At 48.2% G+C, this 23,381-nt stretch overlaps 1 long non-coding RNA gene across 1 annotated transcript in view; it reads left to right on the forward strand.

The window, feature by feature from the left end:
• Positions 1–21,754, forward strand: part of LOC123651761 — a 32,624-nt gene extending 10,870 nt beyond the window's left edge. The window contains exons 3-5 of the long non-coding RNA XR_006740669.1: positions 19,558–19,642; positions 20,257–20,338; positions 21,607–21,754. This is a non-coding gene — a long non-coding RNA (uncharacterized LOC123651761). The remainder of the gene's footprint in view (positions 1–19,557; positions 19,643–20,256; positions 20,339–21,606) is intronic.
• Positions 21,755–23,381: the final 1,627 nt, after the last annotated feature.

A 23,381-nucleotide genomic window follows, 5' to 3' on the forward strand; every position in this document is an offset into this window, starting at 1 on the left:
GAAGATCTGGTACCAGAATAAGATATTATTTGGAAGTTTACTTCTATAAAAGTCGACTCCTACCACCAAACAAAAAATTTACAGCCAGGGCTTTATCCTGGGACCAGGAAATGGATGGTTTCTTCTCAGGAAAGCTGAGTGGTCCCGGGAAACAGGCATAACAACCAGCTCCCACTGAGAACCCGAAGCCAAACTCAGCCCCTGAGAAAACCCCCATCCACAGACACACAGCTCCCACGTGGCGTTTCCCTGTCTTATTCTTAAAAATATGAATGGAGATAGCCAAAGGTAATCCACCCCCAAGGAGAGTCTCCAACATAATGAGACTGAGGGAAACAGTGAAAGAAGACCCTGGGGACATGGAAATGACAAAAGGAACAGAAAAGAACTCAAACAAAACAAACACAACTTCTAATTAGTGTCCACAGAGACAGTACCAAAATGGGAACCCAGAGGACCAGAAAGTGCTGTTTGGAAATTAAAACATTAAAAAAAAAGGGGGGGGGGAGGGGAGAGGGGGCTGAAGATAAACGTCCCATAGAATCAGAAGATGAAGATAAGAAATTCCCCAGAAAGCAGAATAGCAAGACCAATGAAAAAGATGATAGAAATTTTAAAAGACTCTATTTAATAGGTTCACATTAGACTAATAAGAGTTCCAGAAAGAAAGAACAGAGAACATGGAGGGGAGGAAGCTATCAAATTATAACACAGGAAAGTTCTCAACCCTGAAGTGCAGACGTCCTTATGGGGTTCACTGAGTCTGTCAGGACAAATAATAAAAATAGACCCATAGCAATCTATGTCAGCCTACAATTCTAGTATATTTGGGACAAAGAGAATAACCAAAAAAACATTCAGAGAGAAAATGTAAACCCCAGTGGCATGAGAATTATGAATGGCAACACCCTGGAATGCAGGCCTTCAAGTTCAGAGGAAATGTAATTTCAACCCAGAATTTAACATCCAGACAAATTATCACCAGGCTCTAGGATATAACAAAGACATTTTTTCAGATAGGTAAGGCTGCAGCACTCCATTTAAGAAAGCTATTAATAATGCTCTCCAGCAAAATAAAGGGGTAAGCTGAGAAAGGCAGATAGAATTTGTGTTTCAGAAATAAACCTTAGCAGCAAGGTTTATTCTGGAAAAAGGATCTCAAAAAGTCATAAATGGAGAAGAAAAATCCATTTAGGAGGCCATTTCAATAACCCAGGAGAGGAAGCTATGAGGACCTGACCAGGACAATGGGTGGGGTTGGGGGAAAGCCAATTAAAAACAAATATTCAGTAGGTTAATGTGGTTGAAGGGTGGCTGAGGACGAGGGAGAAGGCTTTACTGGGGAGAAGTGGGCAGAGGATGGTGGTCAAGATGATTGGTCCAGTTTTGAACGTGTTGAGTTGAGGGGCTTGTAAGAAACCCAAGTGGGGTGTCTCGGAAGCTGTTGCATATACACATTGGATGCTGGAGCGTAGACATCAGCCTGTGCTGGCCAGTAGGGGTGATGGGCCAAAGGAAGCATCCTGTGAGAAAAGCAGTGGACCAAGGGCAAGAACAAAAATATGGATTCTAGGACAGGCCAATAATGCTCTTGAGCATCTGTTTATGTATTTACTGGAAGCCTGATGCACGAAATGGTGCGAGAGTAGGCCTTCCTTCCCCGGACTGCCAGCACCGGCTCCCCTCCAGCACCTGGGACCTGGGCTTCCCTCTGGCTTTGGGCAGGCACACAGCACTCCGGTCAGAAGAATGTCCGGTCTAATTAGCATATTGTACCTTTATTATTATGGATGAGCTGCTTTTATTTCCTCTTCTGTGAAATACCTATTTGTGTTTTGATTATTTTTCTATTTATTTAAAACTAAATCCATCACCTAGTGTAATAATAAAACTATAGAAGGATTCCCAGCAGACTAAGGAGCAGTTAAAGGAAATATTATCTACAGCAATCAAATATGAGGAAAAATGAAGCACCAAATCAGACAATAGGAAATAAAATTGTCATTAATGTAAAACAATGTTATTGTATAACTTGAAGATGTAAGAGAATCAATGGAGAAAATTGCAAATAGTAAGAATGCTATAGAATTGCTGATGCAAAATATTCAATAAATATGGCAATTAATAGCATACTTAGATAAAACAACCAGAAATTTAAAATGCAATGGACAGGAAGACCAATTGTAAAAGGCATAAGGGGCAAGGTCCAGATGAAGAATTTAAAAGCATTGTTTAGGCCTGGCTGGTATGATTCAGTGGTTGAAGTTTGATCTATAAAACAGGAAGTCAGGGTTTAATTCCTGGTCAGGACACATACCAGGGTTGTGGGCTCTATCCCCAGTAGGGGGCATGCAGGAGGCAGCCGGTCAATGATTTTCCCTCATCATTGATGTTTCTATCCCCCTCTCCAGCTCCCTTCCTCTCTGAAATCAATAAAAAAAAAATACATAGAATCATTATTTAGGAACACAATAGAATGCACCAGATAGAAACAAAAAACCTCCTTCTTTGGAAAACGTTGACCCTAAGTATTAGAAAGATATTAATTCTTCTTAAATTATGTTTTACTCTTAAATATCTAGATAAGAACTAGATAAATTTTTTTCTTGAAACCAGATCAGCCTATTCTCAAGCTCATATGAAACAATAAACCTGCAGGAATAGCCAGATATTTCTTATGAAGAGGAGTCATGAGAAGAGATCAGCTCTATCCTATGCAAAAACATGTTAAATCAGAGAGGCACTGGAGAGTATTCAGTCAGATCACTGAACAGAAAAAAAAGCTCAGAAAAAGGCCCAAGTTTAGTATGTCATAAAGGAAATTTAATGTATCAGAAAAATGGATTTCTTTTTATATCAGAAGGAAAAAGACAAGTTGTTCAATAAATAGGACAGTTCTGGGGGAAATTTTGATTTTTATTTCATTCCTTACATAAAACTAAGGGAGCAAGTGCACAAAAGTTAAACTGAAGCCATAAAAGCACTAGAAGAAAACATGGAGCATTAAAAAAGTATATATAATATATATATATCCTACTAATAAAAGAGTAATATACAAATTAACCATCACTTTGCTCAAGCCACGCCTACCAGCCAATCAGAACGAGTATGCAAATTAACCCCAACCAAGATGGCTGCGGCCACAGAGAGCAGTTGAGTGGTTTGGGTTTCCCTGGCAACCGAAGCCAAGCTTTCCACTCACCCTGGCTGGCCTAGGCCTCCACTCAAGGCTACAAAGTTCCAATTATAGGAGATACATAAAACCAAACAGAAATGGCAGTAGCCACTGAGCGAGCAGGGGGCTTGGCTTCACTCCAGGCTACAAAGTTTCAATTGTAGAAGGTAACTAAATTCCAGATACCAGGGCCTCTGCTTGGGTTGGGGGTGGAGGGGGGAGCCTGCAAACCACCACTGGCCCCTTGCCCAGGTCACCCCACACCCCAAGGGAACCCCCACCCTGATCAGGGACACCCTTCAGGGCAAACCAGCTGGCCCTCACCTAAGCACCACTCCTCTATCCTATCTAATAAAAGAGCAATATGCAGATTGACCATCACTCCAACACACAAGAGGCTGCCCCCATGTGGTCAAAGATCCTGCCCCCATGTAGACACAAGATGGCCACCACAAGATGGCCAGCAGGGGAGGGCAGTTGAGAGGGACCAGGTCTGCAAGGGAGAACAGCTGGAGGCCATCAACCCTGTAGAGGAGGGCAGTTAGGGGTGGCCAGGCTGGCAGAGGAGGGACGTTTGGGGCAAACAGGCTGGCAGGAGAGCAGTTAGACATCAATCAGGCTGGCATGAGAGTGGTTAGGGGTGATCAGGCTGGCAGGCAGAAGCAGTTAGGGGCAATCAGGAAGGCAGGCAGGCAAGCAGTTGGGAGCCAGCAGTCCTGGATTGTGAGAGGGATGTCCGACTGCCCGTTTAGACCTGATCCCACCGGGCAGTTCAACATCCCTTGAGGTGTCCCAGATTGGAGAGGGTGCAGGCTGGGCTGAGGGACACCCCTCCCCACCCGGTGCACAAATTTCGTTCACTGGGCCTCTAATATATTGTATATATTATGTAGAATTATACAAAAATTCTTACATATATAAATTATATTTCTATATAAAATCTTAGAGTAAGGGAGCACTCTGTTCATGAACCCACATAACAAGAAAATATATTTTCAACGATATGAAAATAACACGCATCTGCACTGGAAAAAACATAAGATCAAACAACAAATGATAAATTGTGAAAAGATATTTGCAAAATATATTGCACACAGACCCTTACTTTTTTCTATATAGAGAGCCACTACAAATCAATTTTTAAAAATGAAATATTCAATTGAAAATAAGCAAAGGATGTGAATAGAGTTCACAGAAAAATGCTTTGCTCTTACATGCATGAAAAGATGTTCAACCTCACTTATAATGAGGGAAATGCAAATTAAAATTACATGAGATGTCATTTTCATCCATCAATAAAAACACTGTTAATATTTTAATGTACCTTCTTTCGGATATTTTTTCTGATATATTTTTTAATTTGATTTTTCTCATTCAATAGCATCTTTTTTCATGTCTTTAAATATAGATCTACACCCTCTTTTTTTCATTATTAATCCTCACCTGAGGATATGTTTGTTTTTGTTTTTTAATGTATTTTATAGAGAGAGGAAGGAAGAGGTAGCGGGAAACATCAATTCAAGAGAGAAACACTGATCGGCTGCCTCCCCCATGCACCCTGACCAAGGATTGAACCCACAGCCTGGGTATGTGCCCTGACTGGGACTCAAACCGGCGACCTTTTGGTGCATGGGAGGATGCCCAACCAACTGAGCCACTCTGGGCAGGGCTACATCATCATTTTAAATGTGTGGGTGCATCATAATTCACTTAAGCTATCAATTTGGGCCATTTCCAATATTTCACTGTTATAAACAATAATGTGATAAATACACATGTATAATGTCTTTGTGAACCTACCGTGTTTCCTTGAAAATAAGACGTCCTCTGAAAATAAGACCTAGTGCAACTTTGGGAGAAAAAATTAATATAAGACACTGTCCTATTTTCGGGGAAACAGGGTATTTGACTATGTAAGAAAAATTCTTTAAAAATTGAATTGCTGAGTCATAGTTTAAGTATATTTGACAAGCCACCATTATACATGGTCAAATTACCCTTAGAATCATTGAAACAAGTTACCCTCCACCCCATATATGAGAGGCCCATTTCCCCGCATCTTCACTTGCTCTAAGCATTACACTTTGTAAAATTTTTTGCTATTCTTTTTATTATTATTATTATTATTATTGATTTTTTTACAGAGAGGGAGAGAGAGGGATATAGAGTTAGAAACATCGATGAGAGAGACATCAGCTGCCTCTTGCACACCCCCTACTGGGGATGTGCCCGCAACCAAGGTACATGTCCTTGACCGGAATCGAACCTGGGACCTTTCAGTCCGCAGGCTGATGCTCTATCCACTGAGCCAAACCGGTTTTGGCTGCTATTCTTATAGGCTGAAAATATATATCTTGTTTCTTAAAAAAAAGAATTGCATTTTTTGGTTACTAGTAAAACTGAATATATTTTTACATAATCATTGTTCTAATGATTATGTAACTAATCATTTACATAATTATAAATCATTATACATAATTATTGATGTATAAACTCTGCTTATTTTCCTATTGGGATAGTCAAAATTTGTATTGCTTTCTAAGAATAATTTATATATTAAGGATATTTATCTTCGTGTGTCATATTGCAAGTATCTCCCTAGCTTGAATTTTTAATTCATGTGATGATTACAACTTTTTATTATGGAAGATTTCAGACATTTATTTCTTTAAAAGCAGAAGAGTAGAATAAGCCTCCAGGCATCCATCTCTCAGCTTCAACCATTATCGACATAAAGCAATTTTGTTTCATCTCTATCGCTCCCACTTTCTCCCTTTTATTCTGAAGCAAACCCCAGACATCGTATCATTTTATCGGGAAATATTTGCTATTTAATGTCTTTGACGTGTGGACATTTTTAATGTTTCGGGAAATCCAATCCAATCAGAAGAGTCTTCATGAAATCCCAGCACCGTTTCTTGAGTAGCTCGTTCTTTCTCCCACTGACTAGAAATACTTATTGGATTTTTTCTCTTCTGTTCCTTTGATCTGTCTCTTTACTCAGACACCAATACCCACTGCTGCAATTACTGGAGGTTTAAAATACATTTGTTCATATTTGATATGACAAGCATCGGGGGATGCTCTAATTCAGTCTTTTTCCCCCTCCAAATTCTCTTACATATTGCCTCACATTTTTAAATCCAGATTAATGTTAGATTTATTTTATCTACTTCTACTCAAAAACTAAACTGAGATTTTGATTGAAATTATGGGAAAATGTGTAAATAAATTTGGGGGAATGGATGTTTTTCCATTATCAAGCCTTCTTATCTTGAAAGCAAGGATGGCCCTCTGGTTATTTGAATTGTTCAGTAAAGCATGGGAGCTTTTCTTCATGAGGTCTGTGCTCTTCTTGTTCAGATCTTCCCCTGATATTTTCTATTTTGGTTGCTATTGTGAATGAAATCCTTTTTCCCCATTATATTTTCTGTTTGTTACCACTATATGGAAAAGCTAAAAATTCTTCTATATTTCTTTTGTAACTACCTGCTATATTTCTTAAAATATATTTTTATTGATTTCAAAGAAAGGCTGGGAGAGGGAGAAAGAGAAACATCAATGATGAGGGAGAATCATTGATCAGCTGCCTCCTGCACGCCCCCTACTAGGGATCAAGCCTGCAACCCAGGCATGTGCCCTGACCTGGGATCGAACTGTGACCTCTTGGTTCATGGGTCAACGCTCAACCACTGTACCTACACAGGCTGGGCTAACTACCTGCCTTATTAACTTCTCTTATTTATTACAATAATTTTCACTTGAATTTTGGTTTTCTTATGGAGTGCATCAGATTTTTGACTCTTCCTTTCCAATAATCATGTCACTTGTTTTATTTTATGATTGCATTGACAAGACTTACTTCCACACGATATTTTATGATAGCTCTAATCAAAGACATCCTTGTGCTGTCTCAGGGAGTGTTTCATCTTGAAGTGTGACATTAGCTCCTGATTTAGATTTGTTCTTTATTCCACTTTAAAATTATCCCTCTATTCCTAGTTTACAAAGAGGGTTTTTTAAAATGTATGTCAGATTTTATCAAATGCCCTTTGGAGCATTTATCAAAGAATCCTTTGGTTGTTCTCCTTTAATCTATTCATGAGATAAATTGCATTGATAGATTTCTAATTGTTGACATGGTTCAAATTTCTAGAATAAACTTCCTTTGTCACTTATACTATTATATTTTTATTACTTGCCTGCTGGATTCTATTGGTAATATTTTATTTTTCCATTAAAGTTTATATATATAAGAGTTCAGATTACACTTTCAAGAAGCTTAGCTGGGAAGAGGAGGAAAGAAAGAGCCAAAGTTTTCAAAAACTTGGAATTAAAGAAGTATATATTTTAAGAATATTAACAGGTTTTGGGGTTGTAGCCAGGAAGCACTTGAGGATGAAAGGGAAGGAGGGTGAAACTGATGGAACCAGGTGCAGTGACAGAGTAGACAGTGACTGTGAGCAGGGAGAGGGTCAGCCCACTGAGGCTGGCGGGAGTGCGGGTAGGGCAGGTAAGATGGGGCCTGTCATTGGGACAGGTCACTGCTGGAGGCCTCAGTTGTCCTGGAGTCAAAGCGTAGAGGTTGTCTTCCATGCTTGGTGGGTGAGGGCTTGAGGCAGGCCGTAGAAGTTAAGAACAGTTGCTGAGAGAAATGGGGACAAACCAAAGAATGGGATGCTGAAGCTCTGCTAAGGTGGAAGACCTTGATTTTTCGTGGCATCCGTTTGCAAGGTTATGTCATTATTTCTGCTCGAACATTGTGGGAGTGGTAGGACTGCGGGGCAATGCCATGCGTTTTGCTGGTGGGTGTGGAAGGCAGCGGCTGAGCAGGCTCTACAGGTAGGCAGCAGTGATGGCAAGGAGCTGGGGAGACACACGTGGCCCAGCAGACCTCTCCCTGAGATGGCTATCAGGTTTGTCTTATAATTTCCACCTCGGGGCAAAATGTTCCATGTTGCCCAGTCACAAGACAAATGGAATGTACCGTGGCTTAAGCCAGATAACATGTAGCTGATTTCCTGCTCTGCCATGTTCTTAACAGTTACCAAAAGTCTGTGCTGTTTGGGCATTATGTTGGGACCATAGGAAACGTGCTCTGATGTGGGGGAAAAGCTATCTTGAGGGGAAGGGACACCGATCCCCTGCTCTCCACTCAGGCTGTTAGGGAGTGGTTTGGGTGGTCAGGCACGCAGGCCAGGCTGGGCCGGGGAGTGAAGCCGCTGGCCTTGCAGACCAGGAGAAAGGGGACTGGTAGAACGTGGCAGCTGGGAGTGGGCCAGGGGTATGGGCCCCTGAGGGAGCTGGAGGTGGACGGCCTGGGGATGAAGAGGTCCCAGGCCAGGAGGCTGGCCCGGTGAATGGGCTTCTATGTGGATCTGGAGGTCACCTCATGGGATGCCAGGGCTTGGAGAGGACAGGGAGGCAGTGAGCTGGGAAGCAAGTCTCTGGGTGTGGTCGAGTGGCCAGGGAGGAGACAGCGCTGGGAGGGGAGATGGTGGCTGGAAAGCAGGTCCTGCAGAGGAGGAACAGGCATGTTTTCCAAGTTGCAATGAGAGGGAGAGAATGCTGACTCACCCTGGGCCCGGGAACTGAGCCTGGGACGCCCTCCTGAATGGACTGAGGCTCAGAGAGGGGAATGACCTGGGAGACGCCCCAGCCAGTGAGCAGCAGAGTCAGGATATCAACGCCGGTCTGTGGCTCCCTGAGGGACAGCAGGGGCCTTTCAGCAGAGGATGTGAACTGTAGGTACTGCCTTCCGCGTCCTGCGAGATGGTCAGAGCCCAGGGGCCTCCATCGGCGCCTCCTGCTGAAGGCAGCCTGTGGGCGGCTTGGTAAGGTGTCCGACCTGAGTGTGCCCGGGCAGCCAGGGCGCAGGGGAGGGAACACCCTGCTGGGACCAAAGCATTCTGCCTCCCATTCTCAGTGGCCCAAGCCCAGTCTTCCCCTCCCTGCCTGTTCTTTTCAGGCTGCCCCTCCCTGATGACAGAGGGGTATCCTGATATGGAGTTGGGCTTCTGATGGACTCGGTTCACACCTGTGAGATGACTGTGCTATTGCTAGCTCTGTGACCTTGGGCAAGCGGTCATCTCTCTGAATTTTAGATTTCTCACCTACAAAAAGAGGATGACAATCTATAATCTATAATCTATAACTATAATCTATATGGCCCTTACCAGTTGCTGTAATGGTTAAAGGAGCAAGCCCAGGTCTCACTGGTCGGGTTCTCTGAGAAGCTGACTCTGAGAGGGAGAGCATATGGAAGTTTCTGAAGGGATGCGCTCAAGGTCAGCACCTGGGGAGGGAGGAGCCCTTCAGAGTAGCCCCAGCCACTCCCCGATGCGGTTTGCCTTGGGAAGTAGACACGCCTGGGCAAGGTGCCCCTCTTCACGTCAAGGACAGTCCGGAAGAGGGATGGGGACTGTCAGCACTGCCAGCAGCGGGGAGATTAAGTCCTTCGGTTGTAAAGGGAAGTCTGGTCTGCACATCACAACACACGCTCACCGTTCATCAAACTATGTTCATTGTCAACACAACCTCAAGCAGGTGAGCAGAAGCTTGGCTCGGGGAGGGGGGGGCAGGGGACTGGAAAGAGTGCGGGCCAGCTGAGCCAGGCTCAGCCCCTGCCTGGTTCGTCATTTGGGCGAACCCCTGATTCCATGGGAAATTTCTGAGGTGAGAGTCTAGTTTTTATCAGCTTCCCCAAAAGGCCTGTGACTTCAGTTTTTGGAGCCATCACTTTAGGGTTACACTCCAGGTGGAAAAGGGGGTTTTATCTTCCCACTTCATGGTCTGCCTCTCCCCAGGGAGTCCCGTCTGGGAAGCCCCTCTAGAATTCCCTCTCTGAAGCCTCTCCTCCTCCTGTAATCATACTACCTGCACAAGAGCCTGGAAAGGGCGTGGGCTTTGGCGTTAAACATCTGGATTTAAACCCACCATTGCCACTCACCATCTATGTGGCCTCGAGCACGTTTTCTGACCTCTGAGAGCCTTAGCTTCCTCACCTGTGAAATGGAAATAATTATACCTACCTTTTGAAGATGGATTAGATGGGATGGTTTGGGGAAGTGCCTGGCACAGAGCATGGGACAGAGTAGGTAATCATAACAAAAAACACTTTCTTCCTTAGATCCAACCCTTTCCTAGCACTTCTGAGCCTCAGTGGGTGATGCGTCAAACCCAGGCTCACCCAAGGGTTCCCTTCCCTGGGCCTCACAGCCAGATCTCCCCCTCTGTTCTTCCCATCCATGGTCCCCACATGCAGGCTGGTGCCCTCAGCAGGTCTCTCGCCTCCTGAGGAAACTCCTGATCAATAAGAACCCCAAGTTATATCTGATGAAGCTTTGAGCATTCACATGTGCCCATCCTGCCCTCACACAACGCTGAGTGGTGGGCAGAGTAGGGAACTGTGATCCTCAGGCAAATCCAGCTTCCCAAGATCACATAATTGGGGATCAAACTCGATTCCTGCCTGGGTGCCAGAGTAATGGCCAAGGGAGAGACTTTGAAGCCAGGTTCACATCCTGGCTCTGCCCTTCGCTAGCTGGGGGACCTGGGGCGATTTACTTTACTTCCTTGTGCCTCAGTTTCACCAACTGGACAATAGGGAGAAACAATAGTCCCTCTCTCACAGGCAGCTGCCAGGACAAATCTATGTGTCTAGAACTGCGTCTGCCAATTAATAATGAGGATTTTGTAATCAAAGAAAACACGATAATTTCAAGAGAAATATCAACAGTGCTTTATTCAAAGAAATGTCCATCGCTAGCTATACATTTCCCCCATCTTTCAGGTAATTTGTGGATACCATCCCAATACAACTTTTCTTGATTTGAGGCTAACCATTTAGAGGCCCAATTTTCCACTTCTTCATACGTTTTGAAGTGCTGCTCAGAAAGTGTGTGTGCCATCGATCAGAACAAGTGGGAATCTGAAGGATCAAGGTCTGGTGAATATAGCGGGTGGGTTAATACTTTCCAGGCAAGATCTTTTAACGTTGCCGGGACCGGTTTGGCTCAATGGATAGAGCGTCGGCTTGGGGACTGAAGGGCCCCGGGTTCGATTCCGGTCAAGGGCATGTACCTTGGTTTCGGGCATATCCCCAGTGGGGGGTGTGCAAGAGGCAGCTGATCAATGACTCTCTCTCATTGATGTTTCTAACTCTCTATCTCTCTCCCTTCCTCTCTGTACAAAAATCAATAAAATATATTTTTTAAAAAAAGATCTTTTAACGTGTCTTTAACTGGTTTTGAAGTGTGTGGTGGTGTGTTATCATGAAGCAAAATTACTTTGCCGTGCCCATTCTGGTCGGTTCATGATCAAAGCATGGTTCAAATTGATTATTTGTTGTTGGTAGTGATCAGTATTAGCGGTTTTACATGGTTTTAAAAGCTCATAATACATCACACCTTCCTGATCCCACCAAATGCAGAGCATTGTCTTCTTTCCAAAGCAATTTGGCCTTGCAGTCGATGTTGTTGGTTGACCCGGATCAACCCATAATTTTGTGCATTTGGGGTTCTCAAAATAAATCCACTTTTCATCACCAGTCGCAATTCAATGCAAAAAAGACTTTTGTGCTGTTGAAGCAACATTTTACTGATGCCTTTTTGGTTTTCCATTTATCTTTTGTTCAGTTGAAGTGGCACCCATTTTCCTTCCTTTAAAATATTTCCCATTGCTTGTAAACGATTGGAAATTGTTTGCTGAGCAATGTTGAATCTTTCTGCAAATTAGTTTTGAGTTTGATATGCATCTTCATCCAATAATGCTTGTAAATTGTTGTTCTTCAAACTCTTTCGGTTGACCTGAAAGTTCTTTGTCTTTCATATTGAAATCATCACTTTTAAAGAATTTAAACCAGTGTTCACAAGTATCTTGAGATGGAGCATGTTTACCATAAGCTTCCCGAAGTATACTACAATTTCCAGCAGCACTTTTCTTCAAAATAAAGTAATGCATTAAAACTTCCCTCAAATGCTCTTTGTTTTTGGCACGATATTTGACATTTTTAAGAGTAAAATATCCATGATGTTAACACCTTCAGCAAATTTGATATATGAAGTTTTGAAGCTTGCTGTCAATACAACAAAATAACGTAAGTATCAAATTGCATATATATCAACATATGTGTAACTCCATCTATTGAAAAAAATCTGCATTATTAACCTATACACCTAGTAAGTGTGAGCTACTGCATGAATTAATCATGGCTCTCATCATACCTTCTCAGATTTGAGCTACATCAACCTCCTTTCTCACTAGGTTGAAACATCACCCACTGTATTCCCTGTCCCCCCTCAAACTGTGCTGGTATTTTCGAAGGGCTTCCCCTGAGTCCTTGGGCCCATACCCCCTTTAATCACCTCCCCCTGCGCTGCCTGCTGCCCACAACCTAGAGCCAGCTATAGGACCCCTCACTCATCACCTTCCTCAGCTGCTGCATTCTTTCTTCTTCCCTTCCTTTGGCCAGTAAACTTCTAAAAAATGAAATGAAATACCTCTGGCTCATTGCCTTCCTGCTCTCCCCTTCCCCGCCCATTCCTCGAGGGGACAAGGAGCTCTGCAGGACTCATTTCCCTGAGCTGCTCCCTGTGGTCCGCATGGCTGCTTCTTCTTCCTCAGAGAATGACATCCTGAACTCTCTGAGCCCAGACTGGAACAGTTAATCCTCTCCCTCCCTCTTCTCCTCTCCCCTCCTCTTCTCCTCCTTCTCCCCTCCCCTCTTCTTCTCTCCCACTCCTTCCACCCCCTCCCTCCTCCTCCTTTCTCCCCTCACACTAGCTCAGCCTGGCATCCATTGCACGCTCCCACTCTGACCCCCAGATGACCATGCTCTCTGGCTCCTGTTCAGCCCCCTCGTCCTTTCCAGCCCCCAGTTAGGGCACTGCTCTTAGATCTGTAGCTTCTTAGATCTGTATTTCACCAAACTGGGGGGATTTTCAGCCTTTATTGCTGAAAATTCTCTCCCTCCTTTCCTTCTGATTCCTCTTGTGTTAAATTACCTGATATTGTCCCATGGGTCAGTGAGTCTCTATTTTTTTTTTTTTAATCGTGTTTCTCTGTTGGATAATTTCTATCGATTGAGTCTCAAGAAAAATGGCCCATTTTTCTTGCAGACTCCAATCTAATGCATCTAGTGAATTTTTTTGCATTAAATCTTGTAGCTTTCAGTTTTAAATTTTCCATTTGGACCTTTTTTATAGTTCCCATTCTTCAGCTGAAGTTTCTACACATCTGTGCACTCATTATGTATATCTTTTCCTTTCAAATCCCCGAACATGTTTACGACAGATGTTTAAAAGTTTCTGTCCACTGTCTGGCTGGCATGGCTCAGTTAGTTGGAGCATTGTCCTGTGCACCAAAAGGTTGCGTGGTTCGATTCCTGGTCAGACACACACTTAGGTTGTGGGTTCAAGACTTGGTTGGGGCAGGTATGGAAGGCAACTGATTGATGTTTCTCTGTCACATTGGTATTCCTCCCTCCCTCCAGCCCTTGGATCCCCCCTCCCTCCCTCTCTGTTCCTCACTCTAAGCGTGTCGTCAGGTGAGGATTAAAATGTTTAAAAGGCTTCCGTCTTTTAAACATTTTAAAAGACGGAAGAGACCTGTGGGATGTATTGGCTCACAATAAACAATCATGGGTCTATTTTTCTGGATTATGGATCACACTTTCCTGTTTCTTCTCACATCTAAAGCAATCTTATTGTGCATTAGACATCACAGGAGAGACATTATAGGGAGTAAAGTTTGTGTTTTCTTACTTTATTATTTATTTATTACCACTCAGAATGCTTTTTAATCGTGTTTCTCTGTTGGATAATTTCTATCGATCTAGTCTATTGACAGAATGCATCCTCTGTCTCTTACTTTAAAGGATGCTGAGTTTTGTTCTGGTAGACATAAAATTACAAAAGGGTCATTTTGATCCTGGCAAACTAATTTTTTCTTTGTCATTTTTTCCCCTTGGTCTTTTCTCCTTGAGTTTGGCACTTGCTCAAAGGCATGGTTGTACCTTGTAAGGGGCAGTTTTTCTGGGATCACTCCTGAGGCATGAAGTACTGACGGTGCCCCATTACTATTGGCTGGACTGGAGCTGTGTCGCTAAGCCCCGAGGGGCTACGGTAGCTCTGTGTGCAGCCGCACGGCGGGCTCTGTGGAGTCTTGCTCTGCCATCCAACCCGGCTCTCATCCAAGCACCCCTGGGAGCCTTGTAGAGGCCACAGTCTCCTTCCAGCCCAACTCTTTGCTATTGTATTAGTTTGCTGCGGCTGCGGTAACGAAGTACCATAGACTGAGTGGCTTACACAACAGACATTTATTTCTCAGAGTTACAGCGTCTGGAAGTACAAAATCAAGGTGACTGCATGTCCACGCTTCCTCTTTTATTTTCATAAACACATTTATTTACTATCCAAGGGGATGATCCTAATTACGCCGACGCTCTGCAGTAGTTGCAAGTGAAATGTTTGTGATGAAGATAATTAAGCACAGTAATGAAAACAAAAAGGCATAGGGAGATTTGCTCATTGAAATGAGCTTGTTTGTCCTTACAGCTCATTCCTGTCCAGAAGGATGATGGAATTTTTACTCAGCTTTTCCACAGATCCGAGAACATGTGACATTGTTTGTGACACATCCCACCACGGATCTCCTGCCTCCCAATCTTCTCCTTATTGTGCTTTCCTTCCCATTCTGTTCCTGAGGTTGAATAAATGATGGATTTCAGAGACAGAGACGCACACAGAGAAACATCGATTTGTTCCACTTATGTGTGCAATCATTGGTTGATTCTTGTATGTGCCCTGGCTGGGATAGAACCTGAAACCTTGGAGTGTTAGGCACACTGTGGTTCTCGCCAAATGACCCGTGTGCGCTCGCCTTGCCTAACTGAGCATCCCTGGCCGCTGAACGCGGTAGGCTTCACGTGGGGAGAGGTGACAAACACCTTCCCCTCCCTCTTCCCACTTTTCCTCTCTTGGCTCTCTGCATGGCCCTATGAAGAAGGAAACCAAATTTGCACGGGAGGTGGTTTGGATGGGGAGACAGGCAGAGGGACTGAGAGAGGTGGGGACAGAAGGAAGAAGATAGAAGGGATCTCCCCAGGGAGGGGCAGTGGCTGGCAGGGAAGGGGAGGAGGGCAGTGCCTGGCCTTTGTTCAGGGCTTCCCAAGGGCCTGTGCTTTGGGCCGCTCGCCTGGATATGCACAGCCAGGACCACGACTTCCCATCCATTGTCAAGGCGATGCCAGGGCCAGGGGCTGGACTCACTACTAGTCGAGAAGTCAGGGTTACTTCTTGGCTGTGGGTAGGAGAGAGTCAGGGGTAGCTTTCCGGGTTGGACACACTTTGTCCAGCAGCTGCTCCCGGCCGGGCCAGGAACCACAGCCCAGGACACCGTGCTGGTCACCAGAGGACTTTTCCGCAGCCTGGGATGAGGTCACGGAGTGGGGAACAGGTGTGGAGGTGAGTGCAGGCTGCCTCCTGACAGCACTGGAAAGCCAGCCCAAAGCCATCCTTCCCTGTCCCTAGACTCCCTCCGACCAGCTCCTCTGCCCGCACTTGCTGAACGCCAGCTCCCAGATACTCCGATGTGTGGCCTTTGCCACAGTTCTGAGCCCCAGACTGTCTTCCTAGCAGCACAGCGTCCAGGGATGCAACATGCTGCCACCGTGCCATTCGTGTTGCTTCTTGCTCCCCTTAAGTTCAGAGGGGGGCTGCTTCTAGGCCTGTGTCCCCTTAAATGGGAGGCGAGTTCTCCCGCACTGAGATCTACCCAACCTTTGGGAAAGGCTCTTTCTCCTCCAGGTCAGACCCCAGAGAGGAGAGCCCTGGGCGGGCGACTCAGGGCAGCTTTCAGAGCTCGAATTCCCCAACAGCGAGTTCAGACGGGGATGGGTGGAGTGGGAGCGCGTGGCTGGATTTCTATCACATCAGGAAGAAACCAGTCTGGAAACTCTACGGCTATTAATAGAATAAAATTCTATAAAACTGCAGTGTCCCAGTGTGGAGAGCTGACAAACACCCTCCCTTCACTCTTCACTCCAGGGCACACCATTCAGGGCATACAATGGTTATTTTTATCTAAATTGTTTCCAGAACAAGAATAAGATTCAGATGTTAAATTAAACAACTGTTACTCTACTTAGTTTCATTTATGGTTAAAGGACAATAAGAGCTTACAATAGATCCAGAAAATATTATTACTGGGCTGATAAAAAAAAAGAAAAAGAAAAGAATGGTCTATAAATTAACGAGTAAAACTTGAATAAGAAATGTTTCTATTTTAACATGAAAAGGAAAGATATAAATGCTGGGTGGAGAGAAATCACAAGAGAGAATGACAAATCAGGAAATATAAAGCTAAAATGAAGAAAGATAGCAAAGGTGATTCAGCAAGTGACGAAGTCACATTGTGCAATGCCCAGCATTTGCAGGGGTTCCATGACACAGCACACTGAGGGCCACCCCCGCCCCCCGCTCCGCCCCCCAACTCTCTGGGATGGGAGGGTCATTTGGGTAGTCACAGTTATACTGTGAAAACAGGCCCCCTGCCCTTCCTTCCACCTTTCCTTTCTTCTTCCCTCCCTCCCTCCCTCCCTCCCTTCCTTCCTTCCTTCCTTCCTCCCATCAACACTAACTATGGCTTTTGGCCATACAGCAGCTAACATGGATTTACCGTCTAGTAGACAGGCAGACATCGAACAAGCAAACCAAAAAAACACACTAATAAATTCACGTATGCAAAAGGAGATTGCGTGCTGGGAAGACATACAAGGTGCTATGCAAGAGACTGACAGAGTGGGTTTCCTTTGGGGGCTCAGGGACAGTGATAATGAAGCTGGGTCGCAAGCTGAGGTCACCATCCAGGTGGAGCTGGAGGGGCGACGGCCCTGGCAGAGGGGACGGCAGGGCAAAGGCAAGCGGGGCATGTGTAGGAGCTGGAAGAAGGCCAGTGTGGCTGGAGCTGCGGGTCAGGAAAGACGGACGCAGGAGGAGCCCAGGGAGCGAGGCAGGGGCAGGTGGCCACGCGTGGGTTGAATTTGAGAAATCACTTCAGGGTTTTTTTTAAGCAGGGGAGGGACATGAATAGATTTGCATTTTTTTTTTAAATCACTGTGGCTGCTGAGGGGACAGTGGATGTGGGGTGACAGGTAGGAGGCTGCTGTGGTACTAGGTTGCCCTGCAGGGGTGGGGTGGGGTGGGGGTCTCTGGTAGGGCAGGGGCAGTGGGGGAGGTGGAGCACCTCTCTTCTCCCACAGGCCCAGGACTCTGAACTTGAGATCTAGTGGCAGTGCTGGGTGAGGAAGTGGAGGTGCCCCAGGTGGCCTCTAGGTTTCGGGCAGAGCAGCCAGGAGAAGGATGGAGGCTCCCCTCTCTGAGGTGGGGGCACCCTCTCCTTTGTGTGTCTGAAACTCTCCTGTTCTACCATGAAGGGGAGTTAGCCCTGGCCTGAGAGAGAGAGAGAGAGAGAAAGAGAGAGAGAGAGAGAGAGAGAGAGAGAGAGAGAGAGAGAGAGAGAGAGAGAGAGGCAGCGAGGCAGAGAGAGAGAGAGAGAGAGAGAGAGAGAGAGAGAGAGAGAGAGAGGCAGCGAGGCTCCCAAGGCCACTCAGCCAGTTGGCAGAGTTGGGACTGCAACCCAGGGGCTCCGCCTGTGCCAGGTGCCACCACTGGGTGGTGCTCATCGGTGCTCATCTGTTGCTTCTCTCTAGAGCTGGGGTCAGGATCCTGAGGTCTCAGGACACCCCCTGCTGGCATGCCCTGCACAGGCTGTGCCTCCCTCCTGGACAGGTGGCCCCAGCCCCGCCTGCAGGGTAGCCCTCCTGCGTGCTGACCCCTCTCCGTCCAGCCAGGGCCGCTGGAACAGTGCCAGGGAGGCCCCCCACACCAGCCTGGAGCCAGGGGCCGTGTCCACGGGCACCCCTCCCTTCCTCCTGCTCTGTTTCTCCTTCCTCCAGCTTCTCTTCTCCTCAGCCTCCAGCTTCTCTTCCTGCCTCCCTCTTCCCTCTTCCTTCACATATCGTGGTCACCGTGACATCCCATACCAGGAGAGTGGACAGCGCCCCTGTTCACGGCGGGCCCTCCACGGCCGGCCATTACATCGGACTGTTTGTCCTCTGTGGCCCCACCGTTCTACATTTCCCCTGGACTTGCCCCTCATCCTCACGGCCCAGACCCTTCTCCCCACCCCCCTGCCCACCTGCACGCTGCCCCCTGCTGTCTATCCTGTCGGAGTAAACTGGCGGCATCCGTCCCCTCCCTCCATCTTTCTGGGTCAGGTCCTCCATCATCTCATCAGAATTGTTGCAGGACCTCTGACCTCCCTCCAACAGACAGCCTCTTCCTCCTCCAGTCAATTTCACAAATTTTTCCAGCTCGGAAATCTTCAGAGGCTGCCCACAGCGTGCTGGAGGAAACGCAGGCTCTCCAGCCTGGCCCCGGAGGCCAACCTTTTCTCAGCTCTCCCCATCCTGCTCCTCACACCAGCACCCATCTCTCCCTAGCAGGTTTTCACTGAAACCTTGCTCTCTCTCTCTCTCTCTCTCTCTCTCTCTCTCTCTCTTTCTCTCTCCCTCTTTCTCCCTTCTCTCTCTTTCCCACTCTCTCTCTCTCTCTCTCTCTCTCTCTCTCTCTCTCTCTCTCTCTCTCCCAGGTCCAGAAGTTCAAACCCTCCCACATGCCTCCTCGTCCTCACCCCACCCAGCCTGGAAGAGTCTCCCTCCTGGCACCCCGCAGCACCCCTCGAGCACCCACCATGGCTCACCGCACCCATCCTTGTTTGTGCTGCTGCTATTGGCAGAGGCGGTCCAGGAGGGAGATCAGGGTCCCTGAGGATGCTGGTGAGCTCAGTGCAAGGTGGGGTCTAGTCTGAGGGGCTCCACGTGTCCAGGGGGCCATGCCTACACTTCCCTTCTAAACCGAAAGCTCCTGGAGGGAAGTGTCTATGTGGGCTCGTCTCAGGGCTTGGCATGTGGTGGGCACTCAGCTGACGTCTGCCAAGTGAGCAACTGCGGGGCAAATGCGTGGCCCAGAGGGACAGGCTGCAGGAATTAAGGAATTCCATGGAGGTGAAACTGATGGAGATTGAGCAGGGAGGGGTTCCGACAGGGCAAGGGAGGAGGATGATGATGATGATGAAGATGGGCTAGGAGAAGAGAGAACCCTGGAGGAGGGAGGAACAGCCTTCTTGGACCAGCAGAGGGTCTGGGGTTGGGCTTGGATGAGTGAGAGTGTTGGGTCTGGTGGAGTTGGTCTGTCTGGGCAGACAGTATGCCAGGCAAACGAGCTGGGAGGGGGCAGGAGCAGAGAGATCCCCAGCTTCCCTGCCCTGTACCCCACCAGCTCAGAGGTGCTAGCTGGGTCCCTCATTCCTCCCCTCAGCAGGGGAGGCCCCTGAGGAACCGGCCCACTGAGCTGCAAAAGGAAGAGGACCTCTTCTCATGCACCATCTCATAGTTTTATGCTGAAGGTGAGCATCTCAGCAAAGCACCCAGATTCAAGCCAGAGGGCAGGGAACCAGGGCCACAGCAGCGGGCCGATCCTGGTGAAGGAGGGGCCGTTAGAGGCAGAGCCTGGACAGGCTGGGATCAACGGGGTTGGGAGTGGGAGTCACAGTTGACTTGGAGGAGATCAGGAAGGGCTGAGGCAGAGGGAGGGACACAAGGACTGCACCTGGTTGCGCTGGCCCTGGAGGTTGGGAGATGCTGACCTCAAAGGAGTGAAGGAGCAGCCAGTGGGGAGGAGGACCAAAGGGAGCCCACATTTCTGGGCTGAGGGAAGAAGGCATTTCCAGGAGCACAAGGTGGCCATCTGTGGCCAAGGCTTTGATAGGTCCAGTGACATGAGCTTTAAAAATCAACCATGGGTCCCGTCCGGCACGGCTCCATGGACAGAGCGTCGTCCATCCTATGTGCCAAAGGGTCAACTGCCAGTCAGGGCACCTGCCCAGGCTGCAGGCTAAATGCCCCTGGTGGGTCAATGTTTCTCTCTCACACTGATGTGATGTTCCTCTCCCTCTCCCTTCCTCTCTCACTAAAAATCAATTTTAAAAAACTCTTTTAGATCAACCATTGGACTCAGCAGCGTGGACATCATGGTGACCTTGACAGGAATGGTCTTCGGGACCAAAGTGACTGCGGGAGATTCAGGAGAGAGTGGGACAGAGGTAAGTGGGAGAGTAAACACACTCGGTTTTGCCTGTAAGACAGGCAGCCGCTAGAGCCTGTCTAGCTTTGTGGCCAGGGGAGGGCTTTTGTCAGGGTGGGGTGACCTGGGAGGGGAAGGGAGGGCTGGCCACTTGGGAGAGGATGGGTGCTTGCTGGCTCCTGTCCATGAGGAGGCCAGAGGGGTTGGGATCCAGGCCCAGAGGAAGGTGGGCCTCGGATCAGAGCAGGACAGTTCACTGTGGACCAGAAGGGGGAGGATCAGGGGTACATGTGGGTGTCGGTGGGTAGACTTGGCAGCAGGAACAGGTGATGTTTCCATTTGATCCAGACACTGGGTAGATGCCCATGTGAGAGATGAAGAAGCTGAGGTTCAGAGAGGTCCAGCGCCCACTGTTGGCTACCGGAACTAGAACTTGGCCTGAGGTTAGAAGGCAACAGAAACTCCCTTAGACGGAGAGTGGGAGAAGGCAAGAAACTGGGAGGGACAGAGGGGCCCTCAGCCATCCTCTAGAGCAGTGGTTGGCAAACTCATTAGTCAGCAGAGCCAAATATCAACAGTACGATTGAAATTTCTTTTGAGAGCCACATATTTAAAACTTAAACTATATAAGTTTTATATAATAACAATGTACCTACTGTGTTTCCCCGAAAATAAGACATCCTCTGAAAATAAGACCTAGTGCAACTTTGGGAGAAAAAATATAAGACACTGTCTTATTTTCGGGGAAACGGGGTACCTATATAAACTATATAAGTAGGCACATTGTTGTTAACTTCATTAGGCCTCCTAAGCTGGCCTTTGCTAAAAACTCAAGGGGCCAAAGAGCCGCAGGTGGCTCGCGAGACGCAGTTTGCCGACCACTGAATGAGGTTGCCGGGCTCCCTCCCCTGGAAGAAAGGTGCTCGTTATCACTTACTCCATGGAGTCTGTGGGTCCCAGGAGGCAGCTGGCTTGCAGGGGGCACTTGACGAATGCAGAGGTAGAGTGGGAGCCTTGGCAAAGGAGGCTCCGGTGATGCCACAGAGAGGGCAGTGGTTGGGCAGTGGGGTGTAGGGGGCCTGTGAAGCAGGAAGGGCCCTGACGGCACTCATCAGCCCTGCATGGCTCAGCTCAAACTCATCAAGTGTAACTCCCCAGCCCCGTCAGTGCTGTCAGAGCTGGCTCTGGCTGGCCTAGGCCGTGGCCAGAGAACAGGGGCAGGAGGGGCAGTGGGACTAGAACCCCCGAAGATCCTGAGGGAGTCCTGCCAGTGGGGGACCCCCACAGCCTCAGAGCTCAGAGGTGGCCACAGGCGGTTCTCCACTCCCGTGAAGTCTCTGAAAACAGCGGTCCCGTCCTCCTGAGGCAGCTGCCTGTCCCCTGGAGTCACCACCAGGTACCGAGTCCCCGGGCCAGGGGCTGACCATCTAGAGAGGGGAGGGCCTCCTTCTCTTCCTCCCGAAAGAGCAGGCTCAGTGCCCTCCAGGAGGAGGCAGCATGGATGTCTGCCCAGCATGGGCACCCTCAGCGCCTCGCCACCCCATGCACTCCAATGAAGCCTGCCCGTAGCCACACTCTCAGCTATGGCCACCGACCCCTCATTCTGGCCTCTTCCCTGGACCAGCCTGGGGAGCGGGGCCAGTGCCTCCAGGAAGCACCTGCTGACCAGCCCTTGTTGGGAGTGGGAAGTGGGGAGGGGGCGGGCCAAATCTCTCCAGCAGGGCCCAGATACCTCACTGCTCATTCAGGAAAAGCACTGAACAAACCGCCCATCCTGAGCTCCACACTGGACGGCGGGCGGGGCCACCCATTCCGCACGCTGCCCGCTCTGCCACTGCGCTTCTCTGGGCTGCGGCCTCCGGAGGGCCCTCCAGGTCAGGCAGGGAAGACCCGGGCCAGGCTGGTCAAGGACCCCTGGGAAGCTCTGCCGACCTTCCTCATATGGAAGCAAGCCCCTGAGACGCGGAGGCTTAGCTGTCACCTTTGTGAAGTGGCTCCTTTGGCACAGGGAGGCTTCATCAGGCTAAGCCCAGCCCTGCCCTTGACCCCTGCCTTCACCGTAACAATGGCATCTACTGAAAGCAGAGGGCATTGTCACATCAGACAAGAAGCCCTCACCTGCAAGTTCAAAGGTGTCTGTCTCCCGAGTTCTCATCCAACAGTGACATCTTCTCGAGGCTCTTGGTGTTTTGTGTTGTTTTTGTTGTGTTGTTTTTTTAAATATATTTTATTGATTTTTACAGAGAGGAAGGAAGAGGGATAGAGAGTTAGAAACATCGATGAGAGAGAAACATCAATCAGCTGCCTCCTGCACACCTCCTACTGGGGATGTGCCCACAACCAAGGTACATGCCCTTGACCAGAATCGAACCTGGGACCCTCCAGTCAGCAGGCTGATGCTCTATCCACTGAAGCAAACCAGCTAGGGCAGTTTTGTGACTGTGGGAGAGCCTCCAGTGGGACAAGGATGGTGCTTAGGTCCCTGTGGGCCTGCCCTGCCCAGCAAGCACAAAAACTTCATGCGGCACCACCCCCCACTGTGTGCGTGCGTGCGCGCGGGCCAGTCTACCTGACTGGGTCCCAAGCAGAGCAGGAGACTGAGATTCTCCGGTCAGAGCCATGGACCCTGAGGGGGAGCCGGGCAGATTCCATCAGCGCCCTGCCTGGGAGTGCACGACAGTCCCCCAGCTCCGCCTGCTCCCCTACAAAATGGACCAGGTGAGAAGCTCCCTGGAATGCTGGGTGGCTGGAGGGAGGGTTTCACTGGGTTCCTGCTGCCTCCCTGCTTCCTGGGACTCTCCCCCACCCCCTTCTCTCCTCTCCAGGTCCTGCTCCTGCAAGCCACCCCAGGGGCTCACCTCCCGCCCACCCACAAAGTGCTGCCTCCTTTGGGTCTTTTTGCGGTCTGGGCTTGCTGTTCCTCTCAACGCAGTCAGGAAGCCCTTACCCCAAAAAGTATCTTCGGGAGGCCCGGTCTGCAGGGGCGACGCCTCGAGGGCTCCAGGTGAGTGACACCCCTCACCCAGGGACGAGGAGTGGTGCCCTCAGCCTGGCCTTCCCTC

The sequence above is a fragment of the Pipistrellus kuhlii genome, unplaced genomic scaffold (assembly GCF_014108245.1).
Source record: "Pipistrellus kuhlii isolate mPipKuh1 unplaced genomic scaffold, mPipKuh1.p scaffold_m20_p_10, whole genome shotgun sequence".
Taxonomy (NCBI): domain Eukaryota; kingdom Metazoa; phylum Chordata; class Mammalia; order Chiroptera; family Vespertilionidae; genus Pipistrellus; species Pipistrellus kuhlii.